The sequence below is a fragment of the Bison bison genome, unplaced genomic scaffold (assembly GCF_000754665.1).
Source record: "Bison bison bison isolate TAMUID 2011002044 unplaced genomic scaffold, Bison_UMD1.0 scf7180017864533, whole genome shotgun sequence".
NCBI lineage: Eukaryota > Metazoa > Chordata > Mammalia > Artiodactyla > Bovidae > Bison > Bison bison.
The window spans coordinates 7,586,546-7,605,044 of NW_011495082.1; the positions used below are offsets into that span (position 1 = coordinate 7,586,546).

Sequence of the window (18,499 nt, forward strand, 5' to 3'; positions counted from 1 at the left end):
CAAAAGACATATGGGGATCAATTCTGGGTCAATTAAGTCAGGCTTTGATTTATCACATGGTGTCAGGCTATGTTAAAAAAAAAAAAAGAAAAGAAAGTTTACCAAGGAAAAAGGATTATGAGGTAAAGGCTAAAGGTTTGACTCAAATTGGTTTGTTTCCAACTTTGCTTTCTGCCAGTTGCTCTGCCCTCCCCCATTCTCCAAACAACTGTGATTCGCTGGGTTTTATGTTAGACAGTTTGCTGTTGAGGAATACTAAATGCAATGAATCTAGGACTATAACCAGATTTGAAGTGCCTCCCCCACGCCCAGGCAGTGGGAGTTTTCCGTGGCATGCAGCAGAGGGTAGGGGTTAATAGTTCAGGCTCTGGAATCTAAGAGATCTGGATTTAGATCCCATGACTTAAGATAGATGTCTCTGAAATGGATAATGTCCACTTCAAGTGGTCGTTGTGTGGTTTAAATGAGATAATTAAGTAAGAGGACACGTGAAAGCACCGAGCTCAGCCCCTGGCACACCATGAGGACCCAGTGAATAGAGTGATTGCTCTTCCCCTGTGGACAAGCCAGAGGAGGAGAAGCAGAACAGCCCTGCCCACCCCCCAACGCCCCCAGTGCAGAGTGGGGCAAGGGTCAGGGGACGCAGAGAGGAGGTTGGTACCAATGACAGGGCTGGACTGGTGAATCCTAGACACCAGTTAAGAGACCGGCGGACCAGACGATAAATCAAATCCAGCTGATTTGGACTCATTCTAAGTACACTGACTGTAAACTCCAAACCAACAGAGGTGCATACTCTGTTAGCAAGACCCCTCTGTCCTTTACAGAGCTTTACAAGTTATAGGTGAAGAAAAGCTACTTTATATGCCTTGATCACCATATATTCGCTGAACATGTATCTATGTACCAGGCTCTGTCCTAGGCACAAGGAATACACAGGTGGTCCCTCTAGATCTCTCAGAACAGTAAATAAACATTTACAGTCTTGTACCATACAAGTTCACAACTCAGACTTCCTGGAAGTTAGTTTACACAAACTGAAAGTGACACATCAAATATCCAGTATCACCACCAGGAGTTTAGGGGTGTGACAATACGTTGTATTAAGGATGAATCATATAATTAAAGTCATTGGTCAGATTAGGTTTATTCCTTACTCAGGAGCCAAATCAAAGTTTCTAGAAATTAAATAAAAAAGAATGATTTGAGAATTCTCATCAAATTTTTTAGGGACTGATAGAATGCTCCATTAAAAGAACACTTTAAATCCATTTTATAGGGAGCAACATTGTTTATTAAATGAGAGAAACAGCACTTACACAATTCATTTGACACACAGCACACAATGCTATTGATGGCACGTATTGGCAGCTTAATTAAGAAGTCTGTTGATGATGCTAAACAAAAAAAAGCTGGCACATTTTCAATTCAGATGTGGACATTACTCAAGACAAAGACATGTCTATTGTTGGCTCATACATACTAAAGTGTGTCACAGACACTGTTTGTGTCTACAGTCATATTAGCATCTTAACACTGGAAAAATCATGACTTATTCCCAGATCAGAAATAACTTTTTGGAAAAACTATATAGTCATCCAACTCATGGAATACAGACAACAATGCAATGAATACTGAAATGGCCAAATTGTTATACAGAGCCTTTGCTTGGGTCTGTTTTGCACATTCCTTGCCCTTTCTTGGGTCCGTGAGCAGCACCCACAAGTTTGAGCCAAACCTTTCCCTTCTCTATGCTAATAACTCACTCAGAATGGCAGGCCCCGAGGGCATGGGAGGCAGAGGCTTATAGAGACAACAGGTATAATTCACCTCCCAGCTCCCCAAGAAATGTATGAACACAATATATTTCTCCAATATACAGTCTACACCTAAGGAGGGGGAAGGGATTTATTCAAATTTACTCCAACTATAATGTATTAATATTTCTAAAGCCTATTGAATGTATATTAAATCAATAAATTGGGAACTATCAGAAGACCAAAAAAATGGAATTAAGATGCCCTGAGTTACCCACATTAAGAGTTTTGTTTTGTATTAAAAAAATTTAGGGCTTCCTTGTGGCTCAGCTGGTAAAGAATCCGCCTGCAATGTGGGAGACCTGGGTTTGATTCCTGGGTTGGGAAGATCCCCTGGAGAAGGGAAAGGCTACCCACTCCAGTACTGTTTCCTATTTTAGGGACACACTTAGAAGCAGAAACCCTCCCCCCCAAAAAAAAACTGTCTCTTGAAACTAATTGTAAATACATTCAAGGTCGGGACCACATCTTATTTGCCTCCCTCATTTTCCCTCCCTATTCTGCCCAGTGATTCACACATAGTAAGCACTCAGTTAAGTTGAAAAGGCAATGACTGTTTCAATTCACTTTAATTTGGAGGGGTTGCATTGATTTAAGAAACAGCTGAGACAAAAAGGATAGTTCAGTCTTTCCTGATTCCTGGCTGGTGAAGCACACGTCTTGAAAAATTCCTTTGCCAAAGCTTGCATTACTCGGGCATCATTAACTGCTGGCCACGGTGGCATTTTTAATGTCTTGATCTGTTTCCATTTTTTGCTGATGATAACAAGAAGACTCTCCAACAGTTGTCTTCCCAACAAGAAAATATGAAAGGTGATTTGAAGCCGGTATCCGGTGAAGCAGGTCTTTGGTCCACCTCCACCCTACAGACAGTACACCTGAGAACAAAACGCAAACAAATTATTAATCTAAGCCTTTCAAAGAACGACTTTTCAGAAGCACAATGGTTGGTCTTTTGCTGATTGCTAAAATCATTTAGCTCAACGTTTCAAAAACACAGCCAGGATCTCTCAGGATAATGTTGTTTAAAGTTTTATTTCCTTACCTTAAATAATGACTTTGAAATCCATGCCACCCCAGGTGCAGATCCAAGCCTAATAAAATCAGAAATACCACAAATTTGTGCATTTTGAAAACAAAGGTTCCCTACCCAGGTAAAGATTCTGCGTGTTTTTCTTTGCCTTGATAAATGGCAATAAAACCTCGCCTGAGGTTCAGAGCCCTACCCCTCCATGAACAGTGCGTTCCCACCTGTGTCCCACGAGAAGCACCAAAGTGTCTGGCTGGGACACAACAGTTATACGAAGAGAAGCCCATTGTGAAGTAGTGTGGGCAGGCAGGAAGACACTTTCTTCAGCAAAGCTCTGAACTAACCAGGTGCGTAGAAGCAGGACACACGCACACCTCAAGGATCGGCTCTACGGCAGAGGCCCTGTGAGAACAGCCTGGGGAGATGCAGGTAGGTCCCGCCTTGGGCTTTTCAGTCACATCCATGCACGTGTATATGAGCAACACAATCTTACACCTGAAAAGGAAGACATCTTTGCAGGAAATGTTTACTCATTTACGTGCTCAAGTGTGACTGTCGCTCTGAGATGTCCCACTGCAGTGGGATAGAAAGCCGATCAACACGCAAGTAAGCTTAGCCTTAGCACACTCAATTTGTTAACTAATTTATTTATTTGAGTTTCTAAAAATTGGCCAAAAGTAATTGCACATGTGTTTAAAACACACTTCAGCTCATGCACAAAAATGTCATATTACATGAGCATTTAAAACCCACTGAGTCATTTCAGGTCCTTCCTTCTCTGTTACATCAACCTTGTCACTGAAGCCTGTTACTTCTTAATTTGAAATGTCTTTTGCAGACCCCTTTTCTTCTGAATTGCTACTAAAATTCCCCTGCTTTGATAGGCCTATTCTCCTCTGCCTGGACTATGACAGGCTCCTGGCTGTGCCTCTGTCTCCTCTGCTGACGTCTCAACTCCTTCTAAGTCATGCTGCTTCCACCGGGCCTCCTCTTCAGCCATTCATCCCAAGATCCCTGAGTTAGGGCCCTGAAATCTCCACCTAAGAGGTTTAGCATAATATTTGAAATGGGTGACCAATAAAGACCTACTTTACAGCACAGGGAATACTGCTCAAAGTCATGTGGCAGCCTGGATGGGAGGGGAGTTTGGAGGAGAATGGATACACGTATATGCATGGCTGAGTCCCTTCGGTGTTCGCCTGAAACTCTTCCAACATTGTTAATCAGCTATACCCTAATACAAAATAAAAGTTTAAAAAAAAAGAGGTTTAGCATAGCTATGACCTTCAGTCCATCAATAGGTAGGCAAAAGAGAAGCAACTCAGTCCTCCGTGGCCACAAATGCGCTAAATTGCACTGAGTTCACGCTAAACTGCTTCATCATAATATTTCCTGTGGTCTCCCTACCAAGCCCAGACACGCTGGTCCAATCTTCCAAGCTGTTTCTGCACTAGCTTTCCCATTTCCAACATGGCTTTGTGTCTTTCCCAGAACCCAAAACCTACTTGATGAAGACCCTGATACAACTTTCCCCAGATTCTACTGCAGGACTCCAGTTGCTGGCCGGGATTCAGCTGTGAATAGACTGCCCACTGCCATGATACCACCTTTCCTGACTCTGTTATCTCACCTGCTATCTACCCTCTAGTTGCCCAAATCTCCTGCTGAATTGGCTTTCCTCATATCCAGCATCTTCCCTGAAACCATCCCAAGACATCCTCCTGGTCTCTGAGGACTGATCTGCTAGCTAACCCTAGTGAAGCCAGGCTCACAGACCCTCACACACCTCATCTTCACTTCCTCCTGCTTCCTGGCAACCTGTGTTACTGAGGTCCTGCATAGGAACCCCCTTTTCCTATCCTAGACAAATTCTAACACTAAAATGTCTTTACAATATTCATTCATTCATCACTTACCAATTTATCCTTACTTCATACCATTAAAAATGAGGTCGACAGTTTTAAAAAAGAAAGGGGGAAAAAAAAACCTTACGTGATTACCCCTGCCTGATTTTTGAAGTATTCCACTTTCCTATTTCACTTCATTTCCTAGTCTCCACCATGAGGTCTGTGCTTCAGACATACAAGTCTACTGACCTCTAAGCTCATTTTGAGTCTTTGTTCACCCCTTCTTTTCTTCCTTCCTAATTAGCTCCTTTCATCCTCTCACTAGTGACATGATCTAAGAAGCCTTCCCCAAGAAACAAATCCACATTGACTTATCCCTTATCTGGATTCCTCTGGAATGATCAATATCACACAATTTAAGTGCTTGGTTTTCACTACCTGTTTCATATACACTAGCTTCCCAGGCTGTTAGTCTTTGAGAACTGGGATAAAGGCCGTGTCTTAAGAGTTGCGATGGAGCCTCCAAAGTACTTGATGTTGACCTTCTAACAGGAGAGCAAAGCTCTAGTTCCATCTCCTTTACCCCTAGTTCACTTCCCAGCCCCACAGCCAAGGAGGGAAAGAGACAAAGTGACTCAAGTTACTGGGTTCAACTAAACTTAAAAGGGGGTGGAGCTTTTGCTATATTGAGAAGAACACAAAGTTCTAACCTGCAGGCTTCTGTGGTTTCTTTGCAATTACCTTCTAGGATTCTCACTCTGGACTGCTTCTCTCTACTTCCATGAGGCGGGTAAGACAAAACAGGTCACTTCAGACATGCTCCCCAACTACCACCTCCACCCACCTAGATAATACCTAGGCCAGAATAATCAGACCAGCTCTAACTTAAACTTTCCCTTTCTTTTTTTCCTTCTGCCTCATCTAGCCACTAGTGAAACAGGATCTAAAGAGCTGGACCCAGGAGAAAGGGACCAATGAGGACTGTCTGTGTGCAAGACACAATATTTCTAGGCAGCTCCACATGGATAGCTGAGCACATCAGAAACTGCATTAGTTTTGGGAGAGAGGTGACGGCAGGTGGTAGGGCAGCACCCAGGTAACAAATAAGAAGATCTGTGTATCTGCTGAAGGTCTAACCTATTGTTATCTCCTCCACTACCTGTAGCCCCAGGAGATACCCAGATAAAAGTCTGTGGGTCCATCTCACATAACTGCTAAACACAGTATATACTGAATAAATATTCATTAATTGATTTTTCTATAGTAAATATCTAAACTTTATCAGAAGAGACCAGGAATTTTAGGAAACCTTGAAGTTCTAGGTCAGAGTTGTTTATGATTTATGTATGATACCTGCCTCACTCAAAAGCTTAAGGTAATTTTCTTTTTATAAAGCCATTTCTCTACAAATACACCTCTTACAACATAGATCTCGGCATGTGGGATCATTGTGAGAGTAAGAATGCAAGCAAGACAAATTCTGAGGGTTTTGCAAGGCTTTCTGCCAAAAATTAAAGCAAGTGGCCTTGTTCTATTATGAAATTTTGTAATTAATACTTACAGTTGATGACTAAGTCCCACTGTAGAATCATATTCATGATATCTCACGTATTTTGAACATTTAAATATATCATACACACTATATACACATATACATATATGTATATATATACACACACACACACATACAACCTTGATATACTACTTGGAAAGAAATGGAAAATGGATGCAAAGTCATGAGATCATTGGTCACTTGTCCAAGTCTGAAACAATGCTCTCAATTATCGTATGATACAGAGACTATCAATTTGTCCTGTTATATCCATTCTCCCCTTTTTCCCTTTATTAATAGAACCTCTGAATTTTGAGATGTACGTGACCATAAAGATTATATTTTCAAACCTTCTTGGCAGTTAGGTATGGCCAGTAGGATGTGAGTAGAAGTTAGGGGTGCAACATCTAAGGAATGCCTTTAAAGCAAATGCTTATAAAAATCTTCAGACACATGAATGAGGCTCACGCCGAGGGATAGTGTAATAGTAAGAGAGAAGTTTACTTCTGCCTTATTCAACAGCCTATGCATAAGCAGTCCACAGCTGATATGGCTGAAATGGCTCCCCTACTGTGTCAAGGAGCTCCTTCTAGCTTGTTTAAGTCACTGCATAGTGGAGCACAGGTTAGACCGCTGCAACAAAGACAGCACTGTAGTTCGAGCTCTGCCACTTACTAGCTATCCACCTTTGGACAAATTATATAAACTCTGTTAACTTGTTTGAGCTTCCCTGGTAGCTCAGCTGGTAAAGAATCCACCTGCAATGCAGGAGACCCTGGTTGGATCCCTGGTTTGGGAAGATCCCCCGGAGGACGCCATGGCAACCCACTCCAGTATTCTTGCCTGGAGAATCCCCATGGACAGAGGAGCCTGGTGGGCTACAGTGCATGGGGTCGCAAAGAGTCAGGACATGACTAAGCACAACATGGCATGGACTTGTTTATTTATCTATACATACTTCATAGGTTGCCGTTAACAACATAAGGCTGTCTTTTTTTTTTTTGCTTCCTGCTATATCCCCAGCTTCTAGCAGTGTCTGTATACAGCAATCATTCAATAAATTAGTTATTACTGCTGTTCCTTTTGCTATCTAGACAAATAATGCCATACCTTAACAACCAACCATTAGGTACTTCCAGTGAATATCTGAAATAACACAATTAATCAACAGGGAGTACATTATAGCAATCACATTTTCTGGCCCAAACTTAGAAAACGTGGTCTGACAAAAGTCAGAAAGAAAGGTTTTCTTTCTGACTTGTGAACTTATTATTGTGAAAATTTTTATATGTTACACCATATATATTAAACCATTGGTTGTCAATTTAATGAACTGACTTTCCTTTTCTAAAAGTATCTGCTTAAACTGAGCAGCCCTGGAAAGTGAAAGGCATGTAGCCCCAAGAGTATTATTGGTTCTATCTCCTCTAGCTTTTATTACAAGGTTCCATTGTACATGCATATGATGCACAAAAATACCTGATTTTTAAAACTCATTCAAGGTTGTGAATTTGTATTGTAATCATTCAGAATCTCCAAAAAAATAATCCTTTTATTTTCCCCAAGGAAGATGAACACTGCTTGCCTCTACAAAAATAGCATGGATAGAGTTTTCAGTAAAATACATTTCTCCTATTGAAGAGCACTTAATACACACACACACACACACACACCCTTAGCTGCTTGCATTTCGCCACAAGTGGTACTGTTCGCCAGTCACTGAAGTAATTCAGTCTGATCTGTTGAGATGATGGATTCTGACAAACTGTGTAAGCCTGTCATTAAGGGGAGGATAGATCACAGTCTCCTTGCAGGACATTATACTGCTTACATTTCTCATCCACATAGCCCATGAAACATAAGGGAAAAGAAAGAAGATGGAAATAAAGTTGAAAAGGACACACTGCTTCTCTCACCGATGAACGATAGCTGACCGCCAGTCCACACTTGCCACTACGTCTACGTAAAGCTCTGGTTCTAATATAAAGCACCTTTCACGAAGGATGCAAAGATTATGCACAAAAGTGATTATGACATAATTTAATCTAACTTGGGACCTTATGCCCCCACTTTTAAAATATTATTGTTTGCTTTCACCCCACATATTTAGCCATTTTCCTTCTCCATAACTTTTTTTTTACTTACATACTTGAAATTTTCATCTAGAATGGAGATTGTCTCGAATGAAGTTCATTAATTAAGTGAACTGAAAAGATAAGTCTGAATTAATGAAAAGTCTACATAAGGACTACTGTCCAAAAAATCATGATAATAGCAATATTGGCTGATAATAGCAATATCAGCTGATATTTGAGAGTTTACTACATGAAAATCACTGGCTGAACACTTTATAAGCATTATCTCACCAAGTCCTTACGAAAGTCCTGGAGCAGGCATTACCATCCCATTTTTACAAATTAGAAAACAAAACCTGAGAGATATTAAGTAACTTGCCTAAGGCCACATAGCTAATGAGTGATAGAATTACTTTCACACCTCAGTTTGCCTGGCTCCAAAGCTCATGTTCTTTACCACCACACCAATCTGCTGGGGTTTTCCTTTAATCAATTAGAATAATAAAGCAATATCTCAGATTAGGTTAACAAAACTCTGCCTTAGTGCCAAGGAACCCTGCATTACTTAAAAAAATGAGAAGTATGTGAAATTAGCTCACTAATTATTTTAGATTGGTAATAATTATCTGCCACTTACGAAGCACATACCGGACACCAGGCACTTTACATTAAATCTAACCTTCACAGCAACCCCACAAATTAGATAACTGTCTCCATTTTATAGATGAGGGAAAAGATACTCAGAGAAGCTAAGTAAGTTCAAGGTCACACAGCTAGTATGTGGCACAATCTTTGTACTAGGCCATCTCCACACTACCTTATTGCCTCTTCTGCAAAGCCTTTTCTCTAGTGTGCTAGGAAAGGCTGCTTTTGAAAGTAAGAGTGCCATCCCCGTGATTATATGTACACTATTTATTAGCTCAGCAAAGCTTTAGTTCAGAGACAATCCAAAAGTAAACTTTAACTCAAGCCCTTATTATCATAAATTCCAAATTTAGTGAGGTCCATGTTAATGAGTTTTACTGCATATAGGAAAGAGTTTAATAGTCACTTAGCCCTGCTCTATCTCCATGAACAAATCTGAAAAACCATACAAAGGTGAAGGAAGGAGAAATGACCTCAAAACTAAAACAGATAAGAAGTGCCTATAATTTGCAGTCCAGCAAAAAGTCGCAATATGCCATATGCCAATACCACAATACAGTACATATGCCAGTATGTATCAACAAATGCAACCTTACAAGTGTAAGCGCTCTATCCATCAATTAAAGAAAATTAATCCTAATCAGATGTCCATATTAAGGAATATAACCATAGCAAATCGGCAATAATAATTAAAAGTCCATTTCAAATCTCTTTGGTGAGCAGTGAAATGTCTAACATAGCCAGGCTGCCTGATCCTTTTTGCAGTGTTGTACAAATGTGCAATTAGGTGAAAATTCCTGGCTGTTTAACATGGTCGTCTTTACCTCTCATGCTGCACTTGTTTCTAATGAAGACATGCTTCCATGTGCACCCTGAGTGGGAAAAATGTACAAGCTGTGACAGTCAAGCACATGTCCACTCTGGGAGCCGAGTTTGTCATATACAGTTTTGTCATAGAAGTCATCACAGTGTTGTAAAGATTTTAAACAAGTCCTACTTGCATCAGAGGGGGCCACCTGAAATGACCAGGATCCCAAAACTCTGTCATATTACATCATGTTTTTTTTCTTTTCTTTAAATCAGCTTGTAAAGAAGCTGCCATGTCCCTCTCTGCAAGGGAAACAGTCTTGAGATAAAAATGAAGGGCAGCCCAACTATTCATTCAGGCATGATGCACTGTTGAACCAGATTTAAGTTCACGTTGTAGTCTGGCTAGACTCTCAATAGGTCACCTGCTTCCTGGGGATAGAGGCAAGGCTTAGAGACAGTGGGTCAGCTGAGAGCCATCTTAAGGGATAGCCCAGCAGTCTCAGAAACTGAGTGAAGTAACTTCCTGTTGCAAGATACTAACTACACTACTATATGAATGTTAATTGATCCAACTATCTGCAACTGACGTAACTCTGATAATCCTGTATCTTGCGATGCTTGATAGGCTCACCAAAGTATTTAACCTGAGGAGTCAGTCTTTCACTTCTAACTCACTCAGCCAGAGCATCATAACTATTACTTTTTCTTTCACAGTCAATTTCAAGTGATTATAAGGCATTCATGATAAAGAGCATTGTTTCTCATTCTCTGAACTTTTCAAAGTCAGAGTGAAAACAAAACATCCTTCCTGGCAGCGTGTGATGAACTCTGAGTTCTCAGAATTCTTCCCAACCTATGAGTCTCTTTAGTGGTAATCGCTCAGTCATATCTGACTCTTTACAACCCCACAGACTGTAGCCTGCAAGGCTCCTCTGTCCATGGAATTCTCCAGGCAAGAATACCGGAATGGGTTGCCAGTCCCTTCTCCAGGGGATCTGCCCTATTCAGGGATTGAACCTGGGTCTCCCACAGTGCAGGCAGATTCTTTACTGTCTGAGCCACCAGGGAAGCCCTATGAGTCTCTGATTGTTATCAATCAACTAAATGTTATGAGATACATAGCAAGTCCACTTCCAGCAATCTTTCCTACAGAAATACTAACACGTTTATACAAATTTAAAACCCTACCATTTTCACTATAGCACTGCTTGTAATTGCAAAAATGTGAAATGAGCTAAATGGCCAGTAGTTGAAGAATGATTTCTTAAGGACCTTTCAAGCCACAGACCGCTATTCAACCATTAAAAATAATAAGATAGGTCTCTACTGACATGAAAGGGTGTTCAGGGAAAAGAGGAAGGTGCAGAACAAAACATATAGTGTGGTACGACGGGAAAATACAATGTATGTATATAAATCCTGGGGGGAATATATATTGTATGTATATGAATATACATACAATATATACAATGTATGTATACATACCTTGAATATACAATGTATGTATATAAATATGATGGGAAAATACTGTGTATGTATATAAATAAATAAATATATATGGAGAATATGGAGATATATGAAACAAAAAGATCTGTTTTAGAGAAATGTAAATATATACCTATATATATATATATTTGTTATGTGATATTTAAGTAAAAACATTTATTTTACATACATATACACACATTTGTACATGCATAGAAACATCAGGAAGAATAAGTCAGCTCAGGCTGCTGTAACAAAATACCATGACCTGGGTGACAGAAACAACATTTATTTCTCATAGTTCTGGAGACTGGGAAGTCCAAGATCAAAGTACTAGCAGATCTGATTCTTGGTGAGGAACTGCTTTCTCGCTTATAGACAGCCACCTTTTTTGCTGTGTCCTTACAGAGTGGGGAAAGAAAGAGAGAGAGAAGAACCAAACCTCTGGAAAGTGAGATCAGGAAAGGAGGACTTTTAACTTTTCACTTGCACACATTATTGTATTTATTTAGATTTCTAACCAATTCCCCAAAATTGAGATACCCTTCCTTTCCTGCATTCCAAACAAGTTTATAAGTAGTACAAAATACAACCTGTATTACTGATTGAGACCAGGGTGAAGGAAGTAGCTTAGGGTGAAAGCCAAACCAAGCCTAGCTGTCTAAACTACAAAACTTGGGCATCACCACAAGCCAAGCCAGTGCTGGGCCGGGGTTCGGGAGAATGTGGCTCTTAGTGGACAGGCCCTTCTACAGCTAGAAGGAGGGTGGCAGGAAGCTGAGCTGGCCCACTTACTTACTCCAAATTTACTAAATAGGGAAGTTGCTCTTCCTCTACAGCAGAGTGAGAAAAGTGGTCTGACAAAAAAGAATACAATCTTTGTCTGAGAGAGTAGTATCAGGGGTGGCTCAATCTACTTTGCAAGACGTTAAAGTGTAAATGGTGAGAAGACAGAAGGAAGAAAGTAGACAAGTCGGGAAGAATTGAAAGAAAGGAAACAGAGTAGGGAATTTAAGAGTTATTAAGGACAAGGCTAACAAGATGTCAAATGTGCAAAGTTGAAGAGTCAAAATAATTTATACCAAGAATCTAAGCACAGACAGTGATGGGACCATTTACACAAGGGAAGGTGGACACCTCCTCAGTTCAGTTCAGTCGCTCAGTCGTGTCCGACTCTTTGCAACCCCATGAACCATAGCACGCCAGGCTTCCCTGTCCATCACCAACTGCCGGAGTCCACCCAAACCCATGTCCATTGAATCCCCTTACTGAGACACAAATAAAAGGGGAGAAAGAGTAAAAATCATGGTGATCTGAGGCAGAACAGAAGGAAGAAAACCGAGTTCATATCACAGGATTAGTTTTATAAAAAGGTGGACAGATTCTCGGGCTAAAGCCAGACAACAAAATTAAACTTGCAAACTGCCACAGGACTGGCTGTACTGAAGTCATGACAAAACTCAGAAGAACCAAGACCTACTTATAAATGTTTTATCACACTGTGAAACTTTTGAGAAATTATGTGCTCTATTATTTATAAGACATTGCTTAGATTACTATTGATGTATATATACTCTATATCATTCAACATCATGTATCATAATATTAGTAGTTCACATGCTCCTCTGTCCCTGGGAACACTAAAGAATAAAGGTTTTGATAAATAACAATGGTTTAAGCTTGACTGGCCCTGTGCAGTTTTTCATTGCAATTCTGGCTACTATTACACCATATTCCCCAAACCACAGTGCAGTATAAAGTAAAATCAAACAGACCAAAGAAACTGCTGGAAAGATTCATAGTCTAAAAGTCTGGCCCCATATTTTTAACTGATCGAGACTAAAGTTTCTGCACTGGAAAAGTTTCTGTTATTTTCACTGATCTGTGTTCATGCCTTGGTTTCCATGGCCATAGAAGTCCTTCTAGCAAACGGGTTCCTCTGGTAAACAGTTTTCTGTGAGTTAAAAAAAAAAGTCAGAAAGCTCCGTATCTTTCAACAGTCCCCCAAACTATATTCTTTATCAGGTTTTTAAGTTCTGTTCCAAGACTCCAGTCCTCAATGTGGTTTAGTTTTACAACCAGTTGCCACCTCTTAACTAGCAGTTTTTGACATCATTCAGGTTCGGTTTTGTAAAGTGGGGGCTACAGCCCTTGCTTGGGCTTCTTGGCTGCTATTAAAGTTATACTGGCCTTTGGTTAAGTGTGGAGGCTGGCACCAGGGAGGATCCATGATGGTGATTATCATGCAAATCAACCTCCTGCAAGTCCGGCTCCTTCCAGCGCTGCTGCCCGCAGTTGCTTCATTGTCTCCAGGATAAAGCGAGCCATCTTAGCTGCTGACACTGGACGCAACTGGGATTGGCTCTCCTGACAGAGATTAGTGGGCAGCAATGAATCTTTCACTCGGAGTAGAAATACGATTTTATTTAAGAAAATAACCATACATAATTGGGCCGCTGTCATTTTAAATTTTAATGGTGAGAGTAATATGGAGGCTTCTGGAACTTTAAATTACGACTTTCAGAAGCTTCACACTGAATCTTTCAATTATTCTCTGTGAGTACTTTCTCAAAGCATGTGCCACCATGACATTGATATCACAATTCAAATCTACATTCACATCCGACTGCAAGGCTATGAGCTATGTGCCGGCGTGCTGGCTGCCTTATTTTATCTTTGAACATCTGACGAGGCGAATCAAGAGGCCCTCTCCCAGAGCCCAGCCAGCTGTTTGCCAAATATTCAAATATCCTGGCACGCAGAAGGACCTTTCAGATTTCCCCCACATCAAAATGTGCGACAACCCCCTATTTTTCCCATTAGTTTCTGGCTCACCTACATCCCTTCACACAGGCCCGCCTGACTCACTCGGCTAAGCGATCGGTCGGTCGGTCTAGCTCGCTCCCTCCACTCGCCTCTGGGATTCCCCCAGCCCAGCAACTGGATCCCTTGTGTGTGCGGCAGGATGGCAGCCACTTCAGACAAAACCGTGGGGGACAGCCTTTCAAGTCTGTCTTTTCTTGAAGTGGATCTGAAAGACGGGCTGTGCTGTATTTGCAGTGGTAGGAAGACAGCAAAGGGAGTGTGAGAATTTTATGTAAAATGCATTCATTAGACTGGAGTGAAAAATGGAATTGGGAAGACGGTAAGGGAAATGTGGAAAGGTTTTTTTCCTCTTCTAGGAAAGTTTGACCCCTCTTTGGGGTCTTAACTTCCTTGTTATATAACTATTTTCTTTAACCGTTTTAATATTTTTATCTTCATATTAAAACAAGTCAAAGTGAATAATTATTTACAAATTTAGCTTTATATTGCTTCAATTCTTTTAGAGAGTCCCCTACCTCAGTGAAAAAAAAACCCAAAAAACTGCCAAATTTACAACTGTAAATAACTAAATCCATTGGCACTAATGAATCTATAGTAAAAGACAAGCAAGCCTTATTTCACAATTTAAATGTCCTGAAGCAATTTTCCTCAGCTGGATGACTTAGAACAAGGCTATAGGAAGCATGTGGGAAGCTTAGAAGGAGAAAGGGACTAAGGTGCCACAGACAACAGCCTCTTCCCTAAAGGCTGGTCAGACTTCCTGGACACTGAAACACCGCAGGTTTCCAGCTGGGAGAGGGTTCTCCGTTCCTTCCGGAAAAGTTGAATCTGTACTTGTTCATTTCCTGTGATGTGTTTACACTGTGGGACAGAAGGGGCCCAGTGGGGAATCTTTCAGGGCACAGCCAGAGGGAAGCCAATCTCACAGGAGGCATGGATGCCAGATGTCAAGCCGGTGTGTGCTGCTGAGCGTGCTCTGAGCATCCTACGCAGGCACCAAACCGTGGTCTGAGCAAACTCTGCTGTCCTGATCTGGTAGAAATGTATGCTGTTTTTAAAGCACAACAGCAGTGATAAAAGGAACTGCTCTTATGAATGTAAAACCTACCTGTGATACAGATAGGCTGATGGCATTCCTGGTCTGCCAGGCAAGTCTATTCACTCCATCAACCCAAATCATCGTTAAGACAAATAATTTACTCCTGGGCGCCATCGCTGTGGGGTGGCCATAGCAAGTGCCGACTGACACTAGTTCTGGCAAACAGCCTCAAACATCGCTTTGCGCTGAGATCCTGATCTCACTGGTGCCCCAGTGAGCATATTTCTAAGTCACCGATTATGGACAGAGAAACAGAATTTTAAAACCCCCACATTGATTTTGGAGCCCAAAGCAGTACAATTATTACACATCCTGTCTGCCTTGGATATTTAAGGCCTGTGAAGTGTTTCAAGCACAAAAGAGTTCTACATAAGTCATTCACCCAAATACTTAACTGTGCTCTTATTTTATGCCCAGTACTGTACTATGATAAACCAGTTTTACTTAAAGAATCACGCTCCTAAACTTCTCTACAGAATTCAGTACCATGGCCCTTTGTCTTTAGGTCCCTTCTCATATGTGAAAGTTCTCTCCTTCTTAGAGGAGCTGACTTCTTAGCCACTCTGCCCCTTTCTACTGATTCCTCTTCTACACCACTGTCCTCATCGCTTACTCTAAATCAAGGAGTGGAGGGCAGTATATCAGAATCATATGGGGGCATTATTTTTCAAGTGAAACAAGTACTTTCTACCCCCATCTGAGAATCATCACCTATTTGAATCTGTTTATAGCGGGAGTAAATCATATCCCATAAAAGTTCGGGGGTGAAAAAAACAAAAACAAGCTGAGAATCTCTGTACTAAACAGTTCCTCTTGATGATATTGTCACCTATATGCTGGTGATTTCAGAAGTAACATTTTAAGGGAATTCTCTGGCGGTTCAGTCACTAGGATTCAACACTTTCGCTGTAGTGGCCCAGGTTCAATCCCTGGTTGGGGAACTAAGATCCTGCAAGCCATGCGGTTCCAAAAAAAAATTTGTAAGCCTCTGTTTTCAAATGACATATTAATTCAAACTCATTAAGTACAGCAGATCTATTACCTTTTTTTTTTCCTTTTCTTCCCTTCTTATTATCTACTCAGTGGATACTTCATACTCCCCATTCCCACCCCACATCCACAAATCTGTTTCCAGGTATTTTCTCTTCTTCCTCAGGAATACACCTTAGTCTGTCACTCATGTGCCATATTCCGTCTGGACCACGGTAGCCTCCTCACTTCTTGCCAGCAGCCTCTCCATACTCCAGATTCTTTGCCTTGTGATCCTGATTCCTACTGATTACAGCAGGAAATTCTAGAATGTGGCACTCAAAATACATGAGATGATTTTTTGATACCAAAAATTTGATTTTTTAGACCAGCTTTTTTATATTTATATATTTTAATAGGCTTAGAAAAGTAGAAATTATTAAGCTTACCTTTAAAGTAAGCTTTTGGTATAAAAATTGGACAATTTAAATAAAAATCTAACTGAGGGAGTATGCAGATATTTTTTAAAAGATAAAAATGGTACACTAGTCAATGAAGTTTGGGAAACCTGGTCCTACAAAATAGGTCTGAATTTCTTACCATGATATTGCAAATGTTATACATCATCTTCAGTCACTTCTTCTTCATACATTCCCTGCATTTTACTCAGATCTTTTGTGGATTAGCTTAGCTAGTAACAAAACACCCCAAACTTAGTGGCTAAACACTTTATTTAGTTCCTAACTGTGCAACTCAGTTGGGTTATCCTGTCCAGGATGACAACAGATTTCCCTATGACTATGGGACTCTGTCCATAGTCAATGGTGGATCAGCTGGTAGCTAGGATGATCCAAGATGCTCTCACTCACAGGTCTATGGGTTAGCTGACAATTAGCCAGAGCCTCTGCTCTCCTGCAGGTGGTTACTTATCTCCCAGCAGTATAGACTGGCCTCATTCACAATATGGTCTCAGGTTCCAAGCACAGAAGCCCCATTGCCTTACCATAACCCAATACATATCAAAATGCAGAGTTTCCTACTAGGAAAGCAAATGACCTGGGATGGTGTAAACTCAAGCCTTTATAATTAACATCTGAGAAAAGTGGCCAGTGGAGGGTGGGGAGAGGTAAGAAGAAGAATAGTGTGGAAATAAAGGAAGGGGTAATCCAGGCCTGCGGCTAGTAATTACATAATTACATCAGTTTTTAGGGACCACATGAAGGAATAAAAGTTCCCAGAACATATAGTCATTACATCTGGTAATATAGGACTTAGGACTCTGTATATTTTGCTGGGCATCAATATGGAGTCAGCATTTACATATATACTTAGGCAAGATGACTGGGGAGAGAGTTAAGGAAGAATCAGTTCAGTTCAGTTCAGTTCAGTCACTCAGTCATGTCCGACTCTTTGCAACCCCATGAATCGCATCATGCCAGGCCTCCCTGTCCATCACCAACTCCTGGAGTTCACTCAAACTCATGTGCATCGAGTCAGTGATGCCACCCAGCCATCTCATCCTCTGTCGTCCCCTTCTCCTCCTGCCTCCAATCCCTCCCAGCATCAGAGTCTTTTCCAATGAGTCAACTCTTCGCATCAGGTGGCCAAAGTATTGGAGTTTCAGCCTCAGCATCAGTCCTTCCAATGAACACCCAGGACTGATCTCCTTTAGTATGGACTGGTTGGATCTCCTTGCAGTTCAAGGACTCTCAAGAGTGTTCTCCAACACCACAGTTCAAAAGCATCAATTCTTAAGTGCTCAGCTTTCTTTGGATGTCCAACTCTCACATCCATACATGATCACTGGAAAAACCATAGCCTTGATTAGACAGACCTTTGTTGGCAAAGTAATATCTCTGCTTTTTAATATACTATCTAGGTTGGTCATAACTTTCCTTCCAAGGAGTAAGCATCTTTTAATTTCATGGCTGCAATCACCATCTCCAGTGACTTTGGAGCCCCAAAAAATAAAGTCTGACACTGTTTCCACTGTTTCCCCATCTATTTCCCATGAAGTGCTAGGACCAGATGCCATGATCTTCGTTTTCTGAGTGTTGAGCTTTAAGCCAATTTTTTCGCTCTCCTCTTTCACTTTTATCAAGAGGCTTTTTAGTTCCTCTTCACTTTCTGCCATAAGGGTGGTGTCATCTGCATATCTGAGGTTATTGATATTTCTCCCGGCAATCTTGATTCCAGCTTGTGCTTCTTTCAGCCCAATGTTTCTCAAGATGTACTCAGCATATAAGCAAAATAAGCAGGGTGACAATATACAGCCTTGACGTACTCCTTTTCCTATTTGGAACCAGTCTGTTGTTCCATGTCCAGGTCTAACTGTTGCTTCCTG

The 18,499-nt window shown here is 41.0% G+C and overlaps 1 long non-coding RNA gene across 3 annotated transcripts in view; it reads right to left on the reverse strand.

The window, feature by feature from the left end:
• Window positions 1–1,276: 1,276 nt before the first annotated feature.
• The window catches only part of LOC104982517, a 157,609-nt gene continuing 140,386 nt past the window's right edge, over window positions 1,277–18,499 (reverse strand). For 2 of the 3 annotated variants that reach the window (XR_824516.1, XR_824514.1), the window contains one exon: window positions 1,277–2,695. This is a non-coding gene — a long non-coding RNA (uncharacterized LOC104982517). Of the gene's footprint in view, window positions 2,696–2,862; window positions 2,912–18,499 lie in introns of all 3 variants that reach the window. The other variant, XR_824515.1, reaches the window with a different exon arrangement.